The following is a 17,161-nucleotide window of genomic DNA, read 5'->3' as shown; positions in this document are numbered from 1 at the left end:
GAGAGGGGATTCTGGAAACTGACAAATATCCAAAAGTGGGCCCCCCCTTAAAGTTCTATTATTATGAGACTAATCGCTTATGTTAATAAGGAGTGATGTAAGCGAGGGCAGCAGCAGAAGTATTTCTTGGCTAAAAGTGTCCCCACTCCCAAAGTCCCCAGTTACGGCCCAGCTTGCCGACCATTTGAGTGTGCAATACAGAAGTGAAATTCTCATTTCCCTGAGGACCAGTCAGCTGATCCCTGCTGGGTTTGACTAATCAGGATAATTTTCATGATTTGGGGGGACTTTCCAGTCCGTATGAATGGTGGTGTTGTGTACTGAGAACGCCGCTATTTTCAGATTCAAAAGCGCAGAGCAGAATTAACGTTGTCTGATCATTCTACTTTCTCCAAATTTGTTTAACCATGAAAATCCTTTATAAAACCAAAGTTTTCTCCCCCTCCCTGACCTACCTCAGAGTTTTCCATCGCTCATTATTTGAAGGCTCACAGAACCTGAGAGGGACATTTTACATGCTCCAGTTCAGACATGCAGTCAATACATAAAGGATTTTTTTTTTTTTTTTCCTGAGCACAGAAAGAGTGGAAGCAGAACGGAGAGGATCGCTAAAGATTTTGCTTTTCCTTAATGGAATATTTACTTTGCAAATCCACCAATCTCTGTTATAAATGAAGCATTACATGAAACCTTGAGAGGGAGGAGGGGACCAGCGCTAAAACCCAAAGGCTGCCTCAGCAACACTTGGGCACAAGCTAAAGAAGTTACATTCACTGTATGTGCCTTCTCGCATTTTGACACTACTGAATAGGAAGCAGACGCCCTGGCAGACAGGCCACCTTGACTGTGCTGACAAGTTTGACGACAAGCTCTATAAAAACAGTTCTACCTTGCACACTTACACAGCCTGCACTTTGCTGCTTTTGAAATAAAACAAAACCAACCCAAACAAAAATGCCCCAGGCAACAGCGCAGGCCACAGAACTGGTGCCAGAAATCCGGGCAGGACATTGCTAGCAAAGGAATGTCATCCTTTCAATATGGAACAAGGAACAGGCTTTAATGGGGCAGGACTGCCAGCACCCAGCCTTTCCCCTTCACCCCAGACAATGCGAGCATTGTGCAGTCAAGGGAGGCACACAGATTTTTATTCCCCTTTCTAGATATTTTTCAGGGATGAGTTCTAGGGTCCCCAGAACCACAATGTCCCCATTCTGGCATTGCTTATCCATCTGACACATCTAGCTGCCTTTCTGAAGCGGAAAAATACTGAACCAAAAAAAAAAAAAAAAAAAAAAAAGACACAGCTCATAAACGGCACAAGAGAAATCCCAATCCAAAGAAATGAATATGATAAAAGAAACTCAGAAACAAGGAAATATTTAAAACGATGTATGATTTTTCATGACACAAGCATTGTGTTGCACTAGTAAAGATTCTTGTGCTCAAGGACGTGTATTTTTGGTACGACATGAAAATAGAAAACAACCATCTCATCTAGTCCTCTGCAGAAGGGACAGCAATCTGCTTCCAAAGCTGGAGGAAGAAGTGGCTTTGTTGTCTTAATGAGGGACATATGTCAGTCTCCAGCAGTCTGCTTGCCGAAGGGATTGTCTGGGGTCGTTCTGGCTCCATGTGCTTTCTGCCATGAGGGCTGATACTGGATGCTAAGCCCTGGTAAAGGTCTGTTTCTCCTGGGGAAAGCCTTCCCTGCCTCTCGAAATGTCCAAACAGAGCACCCTCAGAATGGAAATTGTTTAGAATCAAAAGACAGTTTGATACGATTCAGGGACAATTAAGTGAACAAATGTATAATAGAGCCAAGCGCGTTTCCACAGTAACCATGGCAGCCAGAGCATCAGATTCTCCATCAGGGAGGTGGATGGGAGAACTTGCGTTTTCTTACCTGTGAAGCGGAGGGAAAAAAAACCTCTTCCACCCCCTTCTCTGATTTTTATGAGGATTAAGGAAAACACCTAAAGCAGGAAGGGCTAGCTCTCCACCAAACTAACTACTACTTTCCTACTGCTAATCTAGGTCTGTCCCCACATACATGGCTAGGCTCTCCCTCCCACAGCTGGTTCTGGGGTGTGACCAAGTTCCTGCTCAGGCTCTGAGACCCTCCAGGCCTGGCTTTCTGGAAGCCATGTCTCCTCCCTTGTACTCTCCCCTCCGGTCTGCCTGGGAAGAAATCAGATCTTTAAAATCAGATGAGGCGAAGGGCCCAGTGGGTGCTGAGCTGGAGTTGCCTATCGCGTGTGCAAGACGGGACCAGCCAGGAATTCTGTACAAAACATGGCCCACTTTGGAAGCCTTATTCCTAACTGCTGCAAAGCTCAGCTGAACTTCATTCTGCATATGTGCTTTAGAAACACTCAGAAGCAATATAACTGTAAGATATTTTTACTGTTTCTGTAATTTCTATAGGTATGCAGATTAGGAGAGAAACAACCAGACCTCCCTGAAGAGGAAAGACCAGGGACACACAGTCATGCCCTTGGGAAGAGCGATGCAGGGGCTGGCCAAACAAGAGGGCCCTTGCCAGGTGATTCCACTCCACGATTTCTTGCCAAGCGTTCACCCAGGGGAACGAAATACAGAACTGACAGCTCTCTATTTAACCTCTCCAGCAGAAGGTTTAGAGAGAAGGCTGAAATGTTCAGCATCCCAATAACTAAATCATAACCCATGCTGGTGTAATTTCTTTCTTTCTTTCTTTTTGCTTTTTAGGGTCATGCCCCCAGCACATGGACATTCCCAGGCTAGCGGTCCAATTGGAGTTACAGCTGACTGCCAGCCACAGCCATAGCCACAGCCACACTGGATCAAAGCTACATCTTCAATCTGTACGACAGTTCACGGCAACACCAGATCCCCAACCCACTGACTGAGGCCAGGGATCGAACCCCATCCTCATGGAAATTAGTCGGATTCACTTCTACTGAGGCAATGGGAGCTCAGATTTCAGCTGCAATTTCTCTCACTCTCAGGAAACCCTCAAAGTATGCATTTACTTCTCTGACAAAAATAAATTTTTGACTTTGGTGAAACCGTAATACATTGTCAGGATTCCTTCTGATTTGGTTTGATTTGATTTTGGTTTTTTTGGACACACCCTCAGCATATGGAAATTCCAAGGCCAGAGATTGAACCCACACTACAGTAGCAATCTGAGACACAGCAGTGACAACTGCTTAACCCACTGAGCCACCAGGAAACTCCACAATTCCTTTTTAGATGATGGTCTCCAGGAATTTTGTAAAAGTAACTTATTTGTACCCCCGCTCTGGCAGCATTTGCTTTACATCAGAAACAGTAGTTGATTTTTTGTCAAATTTTTCATTGACCAAAACTTCATAAAACAGACAATTATGATATCATTGGGAGGTAAGCCATTTTTTCAAGCCAACAGATTAACTATGAAGATTGCAGCTTGTTTCTCTACTGTATGACAAAGGGAGAAAGTGTTACCAAAAATTACAGACTTGCAGCTTGTTTAACAAAAACAGCAAATGAGAGTGTTCTAGATATTTTTAAACAAGAAAAAGCAAAATACGCATTTAAACAAGCATTTATGAACTTTTAACCGTTGAAAAATTTATAAACCACTTAAAAACACCAAATTAAATAAACTACTCTCACTCAGTCGACATGAGAAAAAAATGATAGCATTGCAGGCTAATTCAGAATTCACCCTCCACTTCCTGTTTATTCATACATCAGAAGGGGAAAAAAAATGACAGAGTTTTCCTGCTTTTTTAATCCAAAATGAGCTCTCAATTTAGAGCGACATTTGTCCAGAAGGAAAAAACACTTTTCTCCTTCTGTAGGAACTAAAACCAGAAAAAGCCAGATTGTCGTTTCAGCTGTCTTGTGTTTCTAGATATGGAGGTAGATTCTAGATGTTGAGATTTTTATTTTCTTTAAAGCACTAAGAGCCCACAGTGTTTTCAAGTATATTGTTTCCATTGCTAACCCTTAAGGCTTTGCTTCAAGACAATATCAAAAAGAACCTATCTTTTGCAGACTATATCTTCTGCCTCGAGGTGAAAGGCAGAAACTATGAAGAAAATGAGTTGGATTTTGGCCACCAAAGGTCTTGTCCTGCTTATAAGTTTCATAAAAATTTTGTGAATGTATCATCACAAACTATACATATCTTTTTAAAAAATTTTATTGGCGTATACTTGACTTACAAAGTTATGTTAGCTCACGTGTACAGGGAAGTGATTGTTATACACTTACGCATACCCATTCTTTTTCAGATTCTTTTCCCATATAGGTTATCATAGAGTATTGAGTAGATTTCCCTGTGCTGTACAGTCGGTCCTTGTTATTTATTAATTTTGTATATAGTAGTGTGTATATGCCAATCCCAACCACCTTACATATTTAGATGCAATTCTTTATATAATTAGATAGAACATATAAAGTCATGTACCACTGTGAGCATTACCATATATCACATCTGATATACTACATGTCACCTATTACTGTATTAATTTCTACATATGAGATCTAATTTACGATTAAAGCGCTTATTCATTCAGCCCTACTGTGTGCAGAACACCATGCTAGGCAGTGGGGACAAAGAACCAGCCAAAGCTTTCCTGCAGCTTATAGTGTGACAGAAGAGTCTAGCAGCAGACAAGTAACCCTGTAACAGTGAGTGACAGCTGGGATACGTGCTACAAAGGACACGTGAAGGGGAGGGACTAAGGGGTTCCAAGGAAGGCTGCTCTGAAAGAAAAGGACAGAGGGTCCTTCTGATCATCTTTAATTCCCCGGCTGATCCCCAGATGCCTGCAGAAAACCAGGGCTGTGCAAAACCCTCCTTAACAGAAGGGACAAGTTTCCACTTTTCTATGTAACGCATGGGCTATCCCAAGTTACCTTCACTCCTCTTCCTTTACTCATCTGGACAATTCTTACGCACCCATAAAACCATCTCTTTCCTAAAGCCTTCCCTGAAAGCATCAGAGGGATGGTTGTGCCTTCTCTACACCCAGCCAGTCCCCCAACCACAAGTGTCCCAGCACAGGGCATATGCACGGCTTCCTCCTTGTCTGTACATTCAGCCTCTCACTCATAAACATCGAAGATGTAGGGGAGTTCTCCTTGTGGCTCAGCGGAAACAAATCTGACTGGCATCCATGAGGACGCAGGTTCAATCCCTGGCCTCGCTCAGTGGGTTAAGGATCTGGCGTTGCTGTGAGTTGTGGTGGAGGTTGCAGACATGGCTCGGGTCCTGTGTTGCTGTGACTGGAATGTAGACTGGCGGCTGCAGCTCTGATTCAACTCCTAGCCTGGGAACCTCCATAGTCTGCTGGTGCGGCCCTAAAAAGACAAAAGACAAAAAAAATAAAATAAAATAAAAATAAAAAATATATGAAACAAATTTTAAAAAACATATGTATTATCTAACAGGCACTGTTCTATGTACTTTCTAAACGTTGGGACACAACATTGGGAACAAAATACATAAAACCTTTCATTTCTGTACCTGGAGCCACTCTCCTAGAAAGTGTCTGATAAATGAGAGAATAAATAAATTCTCCATTGTTGGCCAATTTTGTAAAGAATAGTTCTTTGGGTCTATGATGAGACCTACTCTTTGCAGTTCAGGGCCTAAAATAATGAACTTCATGGCAGGCTTCATAATTCAGTGGTAGCTACTTCAGCATGCAGACACTGTCTGGTTTGTGTTATATGGTTCTCAGGACTGGATACTGCAGCGACCTCTAAGCAGAAGCAACTCTGAAGGGCGGGCAAAGCCCCAAACAGTCTCCCAACAGAGCATAATGTTTGTGTTTATCGATGCTGATAAAAAACAAAAAAAGCCCCTAATGTCATCTTAAATGGCCTCAGTCAAATGAAATCACTAAGCACATGTATAGTATTTAATAGAAGTTCTAAAATTAAGTGCAGACATCCATCTTCCTGATTGCAAAACTTTTGGTGACTGAAACATACTACTTGCTGTCTGCCAGGAAAAAAAAAAACCCAAACCAGCCCAGCAGCAGAAAACTGTCCGGGGGAGGAGGGCCTCTCTTCTTCAGAGGAGAGAAAAGCAAAGGCAGAGGAGAAAATGGACCAAATTAACCCTGAGGGATTGAGGGATCCAGTGGAGGTTTCAACTCCTCAAGGCTGCTTTAAATGGCAGCTACCAGCGTGACCCTGAGCAAGCATCCCTCCGAGCCCCAGGGTGAGGCCCCACCCCAGCTCCCCACATGGGCTGTGTGCTGGCTCCAGGAGCGGAAGTTTCCACCCATAGGTGGGGCAACGGAGAGAACAAGGAGCAAGCCTCTGGGTGGGGTCCGTCTGTTCACGTCCCTCCTTGGGGAAGCCTGCTCTGTAGGCTCTTCCTTCTTGGACTCCTTGATGTAAAAATCTCATTTCTTTTATGAAATGATCAAGGCAGTGGGGTTGCTTCTCTTTTTAAAAATATTCCCACCTGTTTTTTGTTTTTAATTGGCTGCCCCATGAAACCCCCGATGCAGTACATAACACACCACTGCTTCCTACCCTCTGTTTCAATGTGGGCGAAGCAGTGAGGGGTCTTCCCAAACAGGCACAGGATTTCAATCTTAGTCCTAGCAAAGGCCAGCTGTGTGACCTTGGCTGAGCTCCTTAACCTCTCTGAACCACAGTTTTCTCATCTGTAAAACGGCAGTCATAAAGCCTACCCCCTGCAGGGCTGTTATGAGATTTATATGAAGCAGGAGTGTAAAATGCCCCCGTGCCTGGTACAGGGAAGGTATCCAAAAAGGGTAGTTTTCTCCTTCCCCTTACCACGGACTTGTAAACCCCAGGGACTCCCACGCCACATACACCATCCCTAACAAGAAAGCATACAGACTGTGTTCACTGTTGCAGTACGTGCATCTGGGGAAGGACTGTGTTCAAACTTGTGGATCTGTTTTAGTTTTACAGATTCGGTGAAGCCCAGAGACGTTAATGGACACAGCAAACAAAGGAAGAAATGGCCCTAAGATGCAAATGTTCAGTTTCTAACTGAAAATACTTTCCCCTATCATCCAGCCGGCTCCTTCTTAGCCATGAGCTCTCACCTGACCCCCTAGCAAATCATGTCCCCCTCCAGTATTCTTTACCAGACCATTCTATTCATTTTTTTCCCTCAACTTTGAACTATTTGCTTGTCTCCTGCCCCTTGTTCCAGGAGGAACCTGTCTGTCACATTCACTGCTGTATCTCTGGCACCCAGAAGAGGCCCTGAAACTTAGCAGGTGTTCAATAAACATATGCTGAGGAGGAGGACAGAGTGGAATACAGTTTGGGGAAGATACTTCCGCATGAAACCAGGGCATAAATAGGGTGGTATGTTAGCAAATGCTGGCTCAGGTATACTCGCGGTTTTGCTGGGTGACCCTGCCACTTTCCCCGTAAGAGATGGTGTCTGTTTCTCTACCCACAGAATCCAGGCTTGACCACGCATCTTGTTTGGCCAATGAGGCATTAGCAAATGTGATGCAAGCAGAGGTTTGCACACTTGTGCTTGTCCTATCTTACTGGTGGGAACCTGTTCACCATCACATGAATAAGTGCAAGCTACGCTCATGGGTGATGAGCGTAAAGGACCCATTCATCCCTCCCAGGCCTTGGTCATGTGTGCAGGGCCATCCTAGGTCCACTTGGCCTGAGCCAAGTCAGCCCAGATGAGACCTGCCCAGAATTATAACAAATAATAAATGTCTATTGTGTTAAGCCAACAAGCATTAGGGGTTTTTATTAGGCAGTTAACTGATAAAAAAGATCATAAAATACATTCCACAAACCTCTCCAAAGTAAAGTGCCAGGTGTTTCTGGAAGTAGCTTACTTATTAAGAAATTGCTAATTTCTGGCTTTGGATGGTAAGGAGGTGAGAGCTGAGCATGAGGAGGGGTGAGAGGAAAAACAGACAGAGAGTGGTGAGAGTGGCAGCCATCCGAGGCTCACAGGACACCAGAAACAGCTGCTGCCACCTTTGGCATGAATGCTTTGGGCCAGCATTCTGAGTTTTAGAAATTGTAAGGCAGGACATATCACCATGGATTTTCTCAGAGGTTAGGAAACATGGCCCACTGTTTGTTTTTGTAAATAAAGTTTTATTGGAACATGGCCTCGCTCATTCATTGATGTATTATCTGTGGCTCCTTTCAGGCTACAGTGGCAGTTGTAACAGAAACTATATGGCCTTCGAAGCCTGAAATATTTACTACCTGGCTCTTTACAGAATCACTTTGTTAGCTCCTATACTAGGGTAATCAGGGAAGGTTCCATGGAGTGGGTGAGTCTTAACCTGAGTCTCAAAGGAAAGAGGCAGTGTTTATCAAGGCATAAAGGAATGTTATCAGAAAGACTACTAAGATTATAACCGATGTTATACCACTGAGTGCTAGAGTAGCTGTAATAAGTTAATGATAATACAAACAATAACTAAGCATATATATCACTTCGTGCCAGATATATGCTCATTATATTTTCATGTAACTCATTTTATCCTCACAATAATATTATGAGGCAGTGGTATTATTCTCTCCATTTTTCCAATTGGGAAAACAGAGACACAGAGAATTAAAGATGCTTGTCCAAGGTCGTGAAGCTAGCAAGGAGCCTAGTTAGGATTCAAATCCTGGTATTTTCTCTCTAAATCCCATACTCTTTGAAAGTTACAAAAACAGAAATGTAAAATATAAAGAAGGCTAAAATTGTGCAGAAATTCTAGCTGTGCACAATGAAACTGTTTCGTAAAGACATGAGAAAATCAGCTTTATTACTTTATACTGTCAAACCTTCCTGACTAACTACACTATGTCTTCATTTTACGTACTCTTTGTCCCCTGTAAAAATTTGCCATTGCATAGCTGGAAATCCCCTAAAGACGACATCCCTATGGTCCATCTAGTGGCTATATTGCCATGGTGATGCTGTCAACACAGCAGTCATTGGCCGTTCCCTACCAGGCAGATCACAACCTATTTGTTAACAGCTAAGGCTGATACTGCCACCTGGTCCCTAGGGAGACAGAAGGTTCTCTTTCCCAAACAACAGTCAATGAGGTCGTTCTGGCATGAGAGGCAAAGGCACTGTGGATATTACTTCCGAAAGACACAAATTGGGTTGTGTTTGGGAATCCTACTTTAGAGCAGGGGTTCCCAGCCCAGGGTAGTGACCTTGATCTCCAGCCAAAGGATGGACCAGCCCTTATAGGTCAACGAGGGGCCCATGGTGTATCTGCTGGTAGCCCCAAAGGTGTCAGGCATGGGATCCACTATAAACAATCAAATTCAAGATAGGAAGAATTCCTGAAGCAATGCTGTTTCTTGATTCATTATCTTATTATCGCAAGGAGAGGTTCCTAATAGATAGTCTTCAATAATACTAACTTTTAACAGACTACCAGAGCTTACATTGGTGTACCTCTGTTAGAGGGCATTTTGGCAATTTGTTTAAGCCTTAAAAATATTCAGAGCCATCAACCTAGAATTTCCACTTCTATTAATTTATCCCAAATTATAAGAGATAAATGTAAAGGCTATTTACTAAAACATTGTTGATGGTAGAGAAACATTGGAAACATCTTAATTATACAATAGGGGATTCATTAAATAAATGATGATATAACCATAAACCACTGCATTAATGGAATGGCCATAAAAACTATGCAGTTGTTTAAATTTTGGTCATGAAAAGATGATTAAATTTAAAAAGAAAGTTAAAACCAGTATATAACATAAAATTCTATTCTTGTAACAAAAATAACAGTATGCGTAGACTAAGAGAAAAAGAGGTTTAAGAGGAGGTTTTCTCCCAGGGTAGAACTATGGTTATTTTAATGTTCTTTTTTTTAGATGATAAATTCTGCATTGTATTGGTAATTTTTATTTTTATTTTTTATTTTATTTTATTTTATTTTTTTTTAGGGCTGCACCTGAACATATGGAAGTTCTGGGGCCTGGGGTCAAACTGGAGCTGTAGCTGGGGACTATGCTACAACTTGTGGCAACACTGGATCCTTAGCCCATTGAGCAAGGTCAGGAATTGAACCCCCATCCTCATGATACTAGTCAAATTCTTCATCCACTGAGCCACATCAGGAACTCTGGTAATTTTTAAAATGGTAATAAATTTATATTTAACTTTTTAAAGTTACATATTTTTTCCTTTGGTTGTTATACTTTTGCCTTCTCGTGTTTTTCAGTTCCATGAATTTTGTCACTATGTTTTCCCAGAAAGCCAAAATGCAGACCAGTCTTTCTCAACAACCAGGGGGAGAGGCAGTCCACATTTTCAGAGACCTACCCATAGTTCAAAAACCCTCAAGTTGGACAACTGGCTGGCAAGCTCATCTGACCTTAACGGGCTCATAGTTCTATTAATAAGATACACCACAATAAGACTCGGAACAGCTTTACCAAGTTCATCAAACTTGCTTGTGCTGGTATAGGTTTTGTTTTTGTTGGGGTTTTTCCTAAAAAGAGTCAGAATCTCAAATTAAAACAAGAAGTCAGAGAATTAGCTGACTAAGAGCTGATTAAAACAGTGTGTACTGTACAGATTGTGAAACAGCTTAATGTGTAGGGCTTGGGATCTGGCACAAGAAGACATGCTGGTAATTTCTTTTCCCAAGACAGGAAAGGAACAGGTGAGCTGAGTTAGAAGAAAAATGAAGGTTTTCTGGACCTGAGAGGACTTAAAAGTTTTTTGAAATAAAGGAGTGTCTTTTCATCTAACTTTCAAATGAGTGCTAGAAAAATGATTTATTTATATATTGCACAATGAGTGGACAAAGTGAACTGGTGTTCTGCTGAAACCTTCCCAACTCTCAAGATAAATTTAAGTAGGTTCAGCTAGGGGTTACCAATCATAAACCAGTAATTAGATGCACACATGTTTCGCTTTTTATCCAGCTGCCAACTGGTTGCCGCGTTCACTTCCTGGACCACTGTCTTAGAAGCTACTGGAGGATAAGGCATTCCTTTCAAACCAACACAATCCCAGAGGAAGAGATGTTCCTAAGGCTGGAATGGATTTCCCTAAACTGGCCTCACCCTGTAAAATAATACATGCTTATTTGAATGATTTGTAAAGACAGGAAAACTCACATCATTTCCCCGAGGGGCAAAGTAACACTTAGGAGTCTGTCCAATTTGCATCTTGAAGCACCAGGCTGTACGAGGCGCGGCTGGCCAAGGGTTCCAGAGTCCCCATCTACCTCGTGTTCCCAGGCAATCGGATGTGCCGAGTGGCAGGCCAAATGCAAAAATGACCCCAGCTGTCCTCCCCCTGCATTCCCACCTCTGATCTTGTGACTGCACAGCTCGTCATGTCAAGAAGTTGAGTTTATGTGCCTACCTCTTGAGTAAGGACTGGCCTGCTGATGTCTTTGGCCACCAGAACATGTCAGAAGTGATACTGTTGGAGTTCCCGTCGTGGCGCAGTGGTTAACGAATCCGACTAGGAACCATGAGGTTGCGGGTTCGGTCCCTGCCCTTGCTCAGTGGGTTAACGATCCGGCGTTGCCGTGAGCTGTGGTGTAGGTTGCAGACGCGGCTCGGATCCCACGTTGCTGTGGCTCTGGCGTAGGCCGGTGGCTACAGCTCCAATTCAACCCCTGGCCTGGGAACCTCCATATGCCGTGGGAGCGGCCCAAGAAATAGCAAAAAGACAAAAAAAAAAAAAAAAAAAAAGAAGAAGAAGTGATACCGTGCCTCTCTGAGCCTAGGCCTCTGGACACCTGGAGTGGCCCAGTTCCCTCTTCTGGAACCTTGCCTGTGCCAAGGGCTGGGGCCAGCCCCACAGGGATGAGAATCCATGTGAAGGAGAGCTGAGGGTCCCCTCATTGGGAGCAGAGCCAACCAGGGCATGATTGGGATCACGCAGACCCCCAAGGAACCTCGCCTGAAGCGCTGGCCCACAAGCTGTAAGCCAAATAAAAGGGTGTTGCTTTAAGCCATTCCATTCTAGGAAGGTTTGTCACACACGTCAGTAACAGCAAGTACTAACTCTGATAAGCCAAATATGAAATGCCTTAGAGCATGGGCTGGGGGTGGGGGGACCTGTAATGGCCCAACAGGTTGACAGTGATCAATGCGTCACAGGCATTGAGATGCACAAACAACACACGTGAATTGCACTCGGCGAGAACAGAAAAAAGCTGTGTATCCAGGGAAAGGCTGGTTCAAGGCGGCCACAGAGCCTTCGAAAGACTGTGTACGGATGAGCTGGATTTGCCTATGAAGTCATTCTTTGTTTCTTTTCTCTCTTTAAAAGAATAAGAAGCTCTTTCACTCAATTAAGCCTGTTGGACTCGATTACAATTGTCTAGTTTGATTCAAAGCAGCCATATACTCTCTGACACATGTTCAGCCTCCACTACTCTGTAGGCTGGAATTTTAAATCCAGCTCCTCTGAATTTATGACGCGCACATACAGTAGCAAGTCCCTCTAGGCTGAAAATCAAAACTGTAATTCAAAGGCCACAGGGCTGAGGAAACAGCCAGAAGATAAATCCCAATTTCAACCTTGGATTCTCTGCAAGTTGATTCAGGGGATTGTCAGTCATATTTAAAAATAAAATAAAACTACAAAGACACCAGACGGCATGTTCTAAAAAGAAACAGGGTGATGCTTTTCAGGACTCCTTCAGAGGGCCCTTGTTACCTGAAAAGAACTGTTATGTGTTATTCTAAGGGACCTAGAACATTTGGCCCTCATCAGTCATTTGTAGGAATTTCTGAATTTTTAACCCGTGAGATACAAGGATGAAAGGATACCCTCAAACACGACCCAGCCCCCCTCCCCCACTGGTGGAAGGGGACACGGCAGAGGCCAAACCAGCCCTGTCCGGAAGCTGGTTACTCACCTTACAGCCCTCACAGGCGCTGACCCCATAGTGGTAGCCCGATGACTTGTCCTGGCAGACGAAGCAGGGTTTGTACACACGAGGCGGAGGAAGTGGAGACGGAGGGCTTGGGACCAGTTCCTCGGAGCTGGTGCTCTGTGTTTCAATCGCTACAGTGGAGATGAGGCGGGGGGGGGAAAGAAGACCAAAAGTATTTCAGTTCATTTCTCTTTCACCAGTGAGTGCATGCGCCTCTGCCCCCAATTCAGCCATAACGTAGCAAGGATGGGCCCACAAGCACAGCTGTCCTTGTAGGCACTGCAGTGGGGATTCTGACACTAATGCGGTACTTTACAGCTTACAAACTGTAAAGGCCTCTCCCTTTGGCAGAGTAACATGGCCCAGGAGGGAGATGACCTCATCACCATGTTACCCTCAAGAGTAAAGGAAACTCAGACGAGTGTGGTGACTTGTTCAGGATCCATAGGGGGGTGGGAGAGCCAAGACACAAGGTCTGACCTGCCCATCACATGCCCCAGGCTCTTTCTCCTCCTGTCTCCCTTACCTGTGGTTCACTTAGAGTCTCTGAAATGACCTGTGGGATGCTGTTTCTCATTGCACCAGAAGGAACGTTCCTTGGGACAAATGAGGAGATGCCCAAAGTAGCCATGGACAAGGGAGGGCCTTGAGCACATCACCAGAGCTGAGCTGCATGAACAGCTTGTCTATGAGAGCTTGGCCTCTCAGAGTCCTCCTTGGACCAGCAGCCTTGGCATCATGTCAGAGCTGATAAGAAAACAAGGTATCAGGCCCCAACTCAAGCCCACGGAATCAGATCTGTGCCTTTTTTTTTTTTTTTTGGCTACCCCACAGCATATGGGGTTCCCAGGCCAGGGCTGAGATCTGAGGCATAGCTGTGACCCGAGCCAAAGCTTCAGCAAGGCCAGATCTTTAACTCACTGTGCCAGGCCTGGGATCGAACCTGTGTCCCAGCACTCTGATCCTGTTGCACCACAGTGGGCACTCCCAGATCTGCATCTTAACCAAACACCCCAGGTACCTGAATATATGACTAATGTTTGAAAAGCACTGTATTACACTAATGACGGCACGGACCAATGAGGCTCTTTATTCTATATTTACAAATACACAACCTCTACCTCATTATTTCACCACCCTAAATCCATGGGAAATGAGAATTTATAGTACTCTCCCATTCACACTCTCCCAATCTATGCTCCAAGTCAAAGCAAAAGCTAGCCCTGTTCCTATTACAGGCAAAACTCCTCAGAGAGTGCTGGAAGTGGTGAAGAGAGTGACCGAAAGTGGTCAAAGAATGTTCCAGAATCTTCCAGGCTCCAGATCATGACATATAGTCTATTTCCTGGAATCTAAAGTTGTTCTACTGTTTATAAACTCCAAGGTTATGTATTCTACCAACTGGACTGTCCTATAGCCAAACTTTCAGCAAGTCAACTCTACCCCCTGCACAGACTGTCAAAACACCCTTTTTTTTATTTTTTCTCTTTCTAGGGCCGCACGAGGCATATGGAGGTTCAGGCTAGGGGTTTAATCAGAGCTGTGGCCACAGCCACAGCAACTCCAGATCTGAGCCTCGTCTGCAACCTACGCCACAGCTCACAGCAATGTTGGATCCTTAATCCACTGAGCGAGGCCAGGGATTGAACCCACAACTCCTGGTTCCTAGTCGGATTCGTTTCCGCTGCGCCAGGATGGGAACTTCCCACCCTATTCTTGCAATCCCGCTGCCACTCCAGCCTAGCAGCCTGCCATCATCTCTCACCTCAACTACTGGAGAAGCCTCTGCACTGGTCTTCTCCTGCCTGCTCTTCTAGCCTCAGGTCCACTCTGCAAGCATGCAGGCAGAGAACTACTCCAAAGTTAAAATCAATCTCTCTCCCTTCCCTGCCCACAGTCCTCCCACAGTCACTGATGAGATCAGAGTCAAACTCCTTGCTTTGTCCAACAAGGCTTTTCATGCTATGACCTTTTAGCAACATCACTGATTCAACCATTCTCCTTATTTGTTGTCTTTGAGACACTGCGTTTCTGTTCCATCTCTTGAACAGGGCAAGCTCTCACACCAACTTAAGGGGATCACATTAACCACGTCCCCTACCTGGAAATCCTCAGGTCTTCACAGGTCTGGCTCCTTTTTGTCTCTTAGATCTTAGAGCAAATGTCACCCTCCTCAGAGATGACTTTTCTAAATAAAATTCCTCTTCCCATTCCTTGTCACTATATCTCATTATTTTATTTTATTTTCTGTAATACTCCACTAACTGCCTACATTTAGAAAGTTTTGTTTGTCTACAATTTTATATTCTACCCTTGCTACCCTCCAAGTATGGCTCTTGTGAAACCAAGGAACTTAGGTGAATTGTTTATAATTTTTCCCAAGCCTAGAGAGGGCTTGGCACATAGCAGGTAGAAAATCAATAAATATTTGTTGAATTCATACATGAGCTTTTCCTTATTCATATTCATTCCAAGCACTGAGGGCCCCATCAAGTTGTTAAACGGTAAAATTCGAAACCAACTAGCTTTCATATACTCATTTGCTCCCTTTAAAAGTAATTAATTATCCCTCTGGAACAGAATCAACTATAATTATAGTATTTTCATAATTCAGAAGAATCTTGGAATGAATTCCCTAGAGTAGTACAGGTCCAGTAGATAAATCTAGCACAGCCCTGACTCGGTAACTTGGCACAATTGTGGCAAGGGTTGTATAGGAAGGCTGGCATCTAAGACATCACAAAAGCTTATCAGATCAGCCATCAAGCTACAAATGCAAAAGCATGCATCACACTAAACTAAACAGCTTCAATGAAAGCAAATGAATAATAATGACACCAGCAGGAAAACAACACAAAGTAATATGTCGTTCTTTGTTAAAAATCTAAGAAAACAATATAAAATAAGCTACAAGGATATATTATACAACATGAGGAATAGTACCAATATTTTATAAGTATAAATGAAACATAACCTTTAAAAATTATGAATATCTGTATCACACACCTGTAACTTATATAATATTGTACATCAAATACACTTCAATCAAAAAAGTCTAGGAGTTCCCATCATGGCACAGTGGAAAAACATCCGACTAGGAACCATGAGGTTCTGGGTTCAATCCCTGGCCTCACTCAGAGGGTAAAGGATCTGGCGTTGCTGTGGCTATGGTGTAGGCCAGCAGCTGTAGCTCCGACTGGACCTCTAGCCTGGGAACCTCCATATGCCATGGGTGTGGCCCTAAAAAAAAAGCAAAAAAAAACCAAAAACCAAAAACCAAAACAAAACAAAGAGTCTAGGAGTTCCTGCTGTGGGTTAAGAATCCCACTGCATCAGCTTGAGTCTGGGCAGAAGGGTGGGTTTGATCCCTGGCCAAGCACAGTGGGTTAAAGGTCCAGCATTGCCACAGCTGTGGTGTAGGTCACAGCTGCAGCTTATATTCAGTTCCTGGCCCGGGAACTTACATATGCTCTAGGTGCCACTGCAAAAATAAGAAATTTATATGGGAGTTCTCTTGTGGCTCAGCGGGTTAAGGATCTAGCATTGTCACTGCAGTGGCTTGGGTTGCTGCTCTGGCGTGGGTTTGATCCCTGGCTCGAAGGCCAAAAAAGAAAAAAAAAAAAATCTAAGAAAACAAACACAGAATCATCCACAATCCTTTCACTCAGAGAAGACTACTGTTATCATCTTGGCATCTATCCTTCAAAACATCTTACTATGCACATAAACGTTTTGAGTTTGTTTGTTTATTTAACAAAGTGGAATTATACTGTAGATGCTGTTTGGGACTTTGTTTAACTTACTATGTCATGAATTGGTTTCCTTGTCAAGAAATATTTCTCCCACAAAACATTCCATTATGATGAATATCTCTGCAGCTAATCTGAGCACATCTCTGACTATTTCCTTCAGATAAATTCTCAGAAGTGGAATTATCAGTTCTAAAGGTACGGTTATTTAAGAATGCTTTGTTCTTTTGAGAAAGGCTGTGTCAATTTACACCCCTGATGTCTACATCAGTGAGTTCTTCCCTAAAGAATCTCAGAATTTTTGGATTGGCTTTTATTTATGGGCCTCCACTTCCCCCCAAGTGACCAAGCCCTGTCCTCACCACCAGGCTCAACCCCGCCTTGCGTGCAACGTGGGGAGAGTGTATTTTAATGTTCCACTCACTCATGTAGAACAGCTAATCTGGCTTGTCTAGGAAAGTTGTAAATAGAATTCTGTTAGGGCTGGATTCAGCTGTCAGAGCTATGCCCTGAATTTTTAAAGTGGGT

General features: G+C 43.5%; 1 protein-coding gene across 1 annotated transcript in view; it reads right to left on the bottom strand.

Annotated features, from left to right (window-relative positions):
• Positions 1–17,161, bottom strand: part of RARB (retinoic acid receptor beta) — a 171,302-nt gene that overhangs the window by 126,548 nt on the left and 27,593 nt on the right. The window contains 1 exon segment of the mRNA XM_005669304.3: positions 12,867–13,015. The gene's annotated coding sequence lies outside the window, so the exon portion shown is untranslated.

This window comes from Sus scrofa, chromosome 13 (assembly GCF_000003025.6).
Source record: "Sus scrofa isolate TJ Tabasco breed Duroc chromosome 13, Sscrofa11.1, whole genome shotgun sequence".
Lineage (NCBI taxonomy): Eukaryota > Metazoa > Chordata > Mammalia > Artiodactyla > Suidae > Sus > Sus scrofa.
This window is presented reverse-complemented; position numbering and strand designations above follow the sequence as displayed.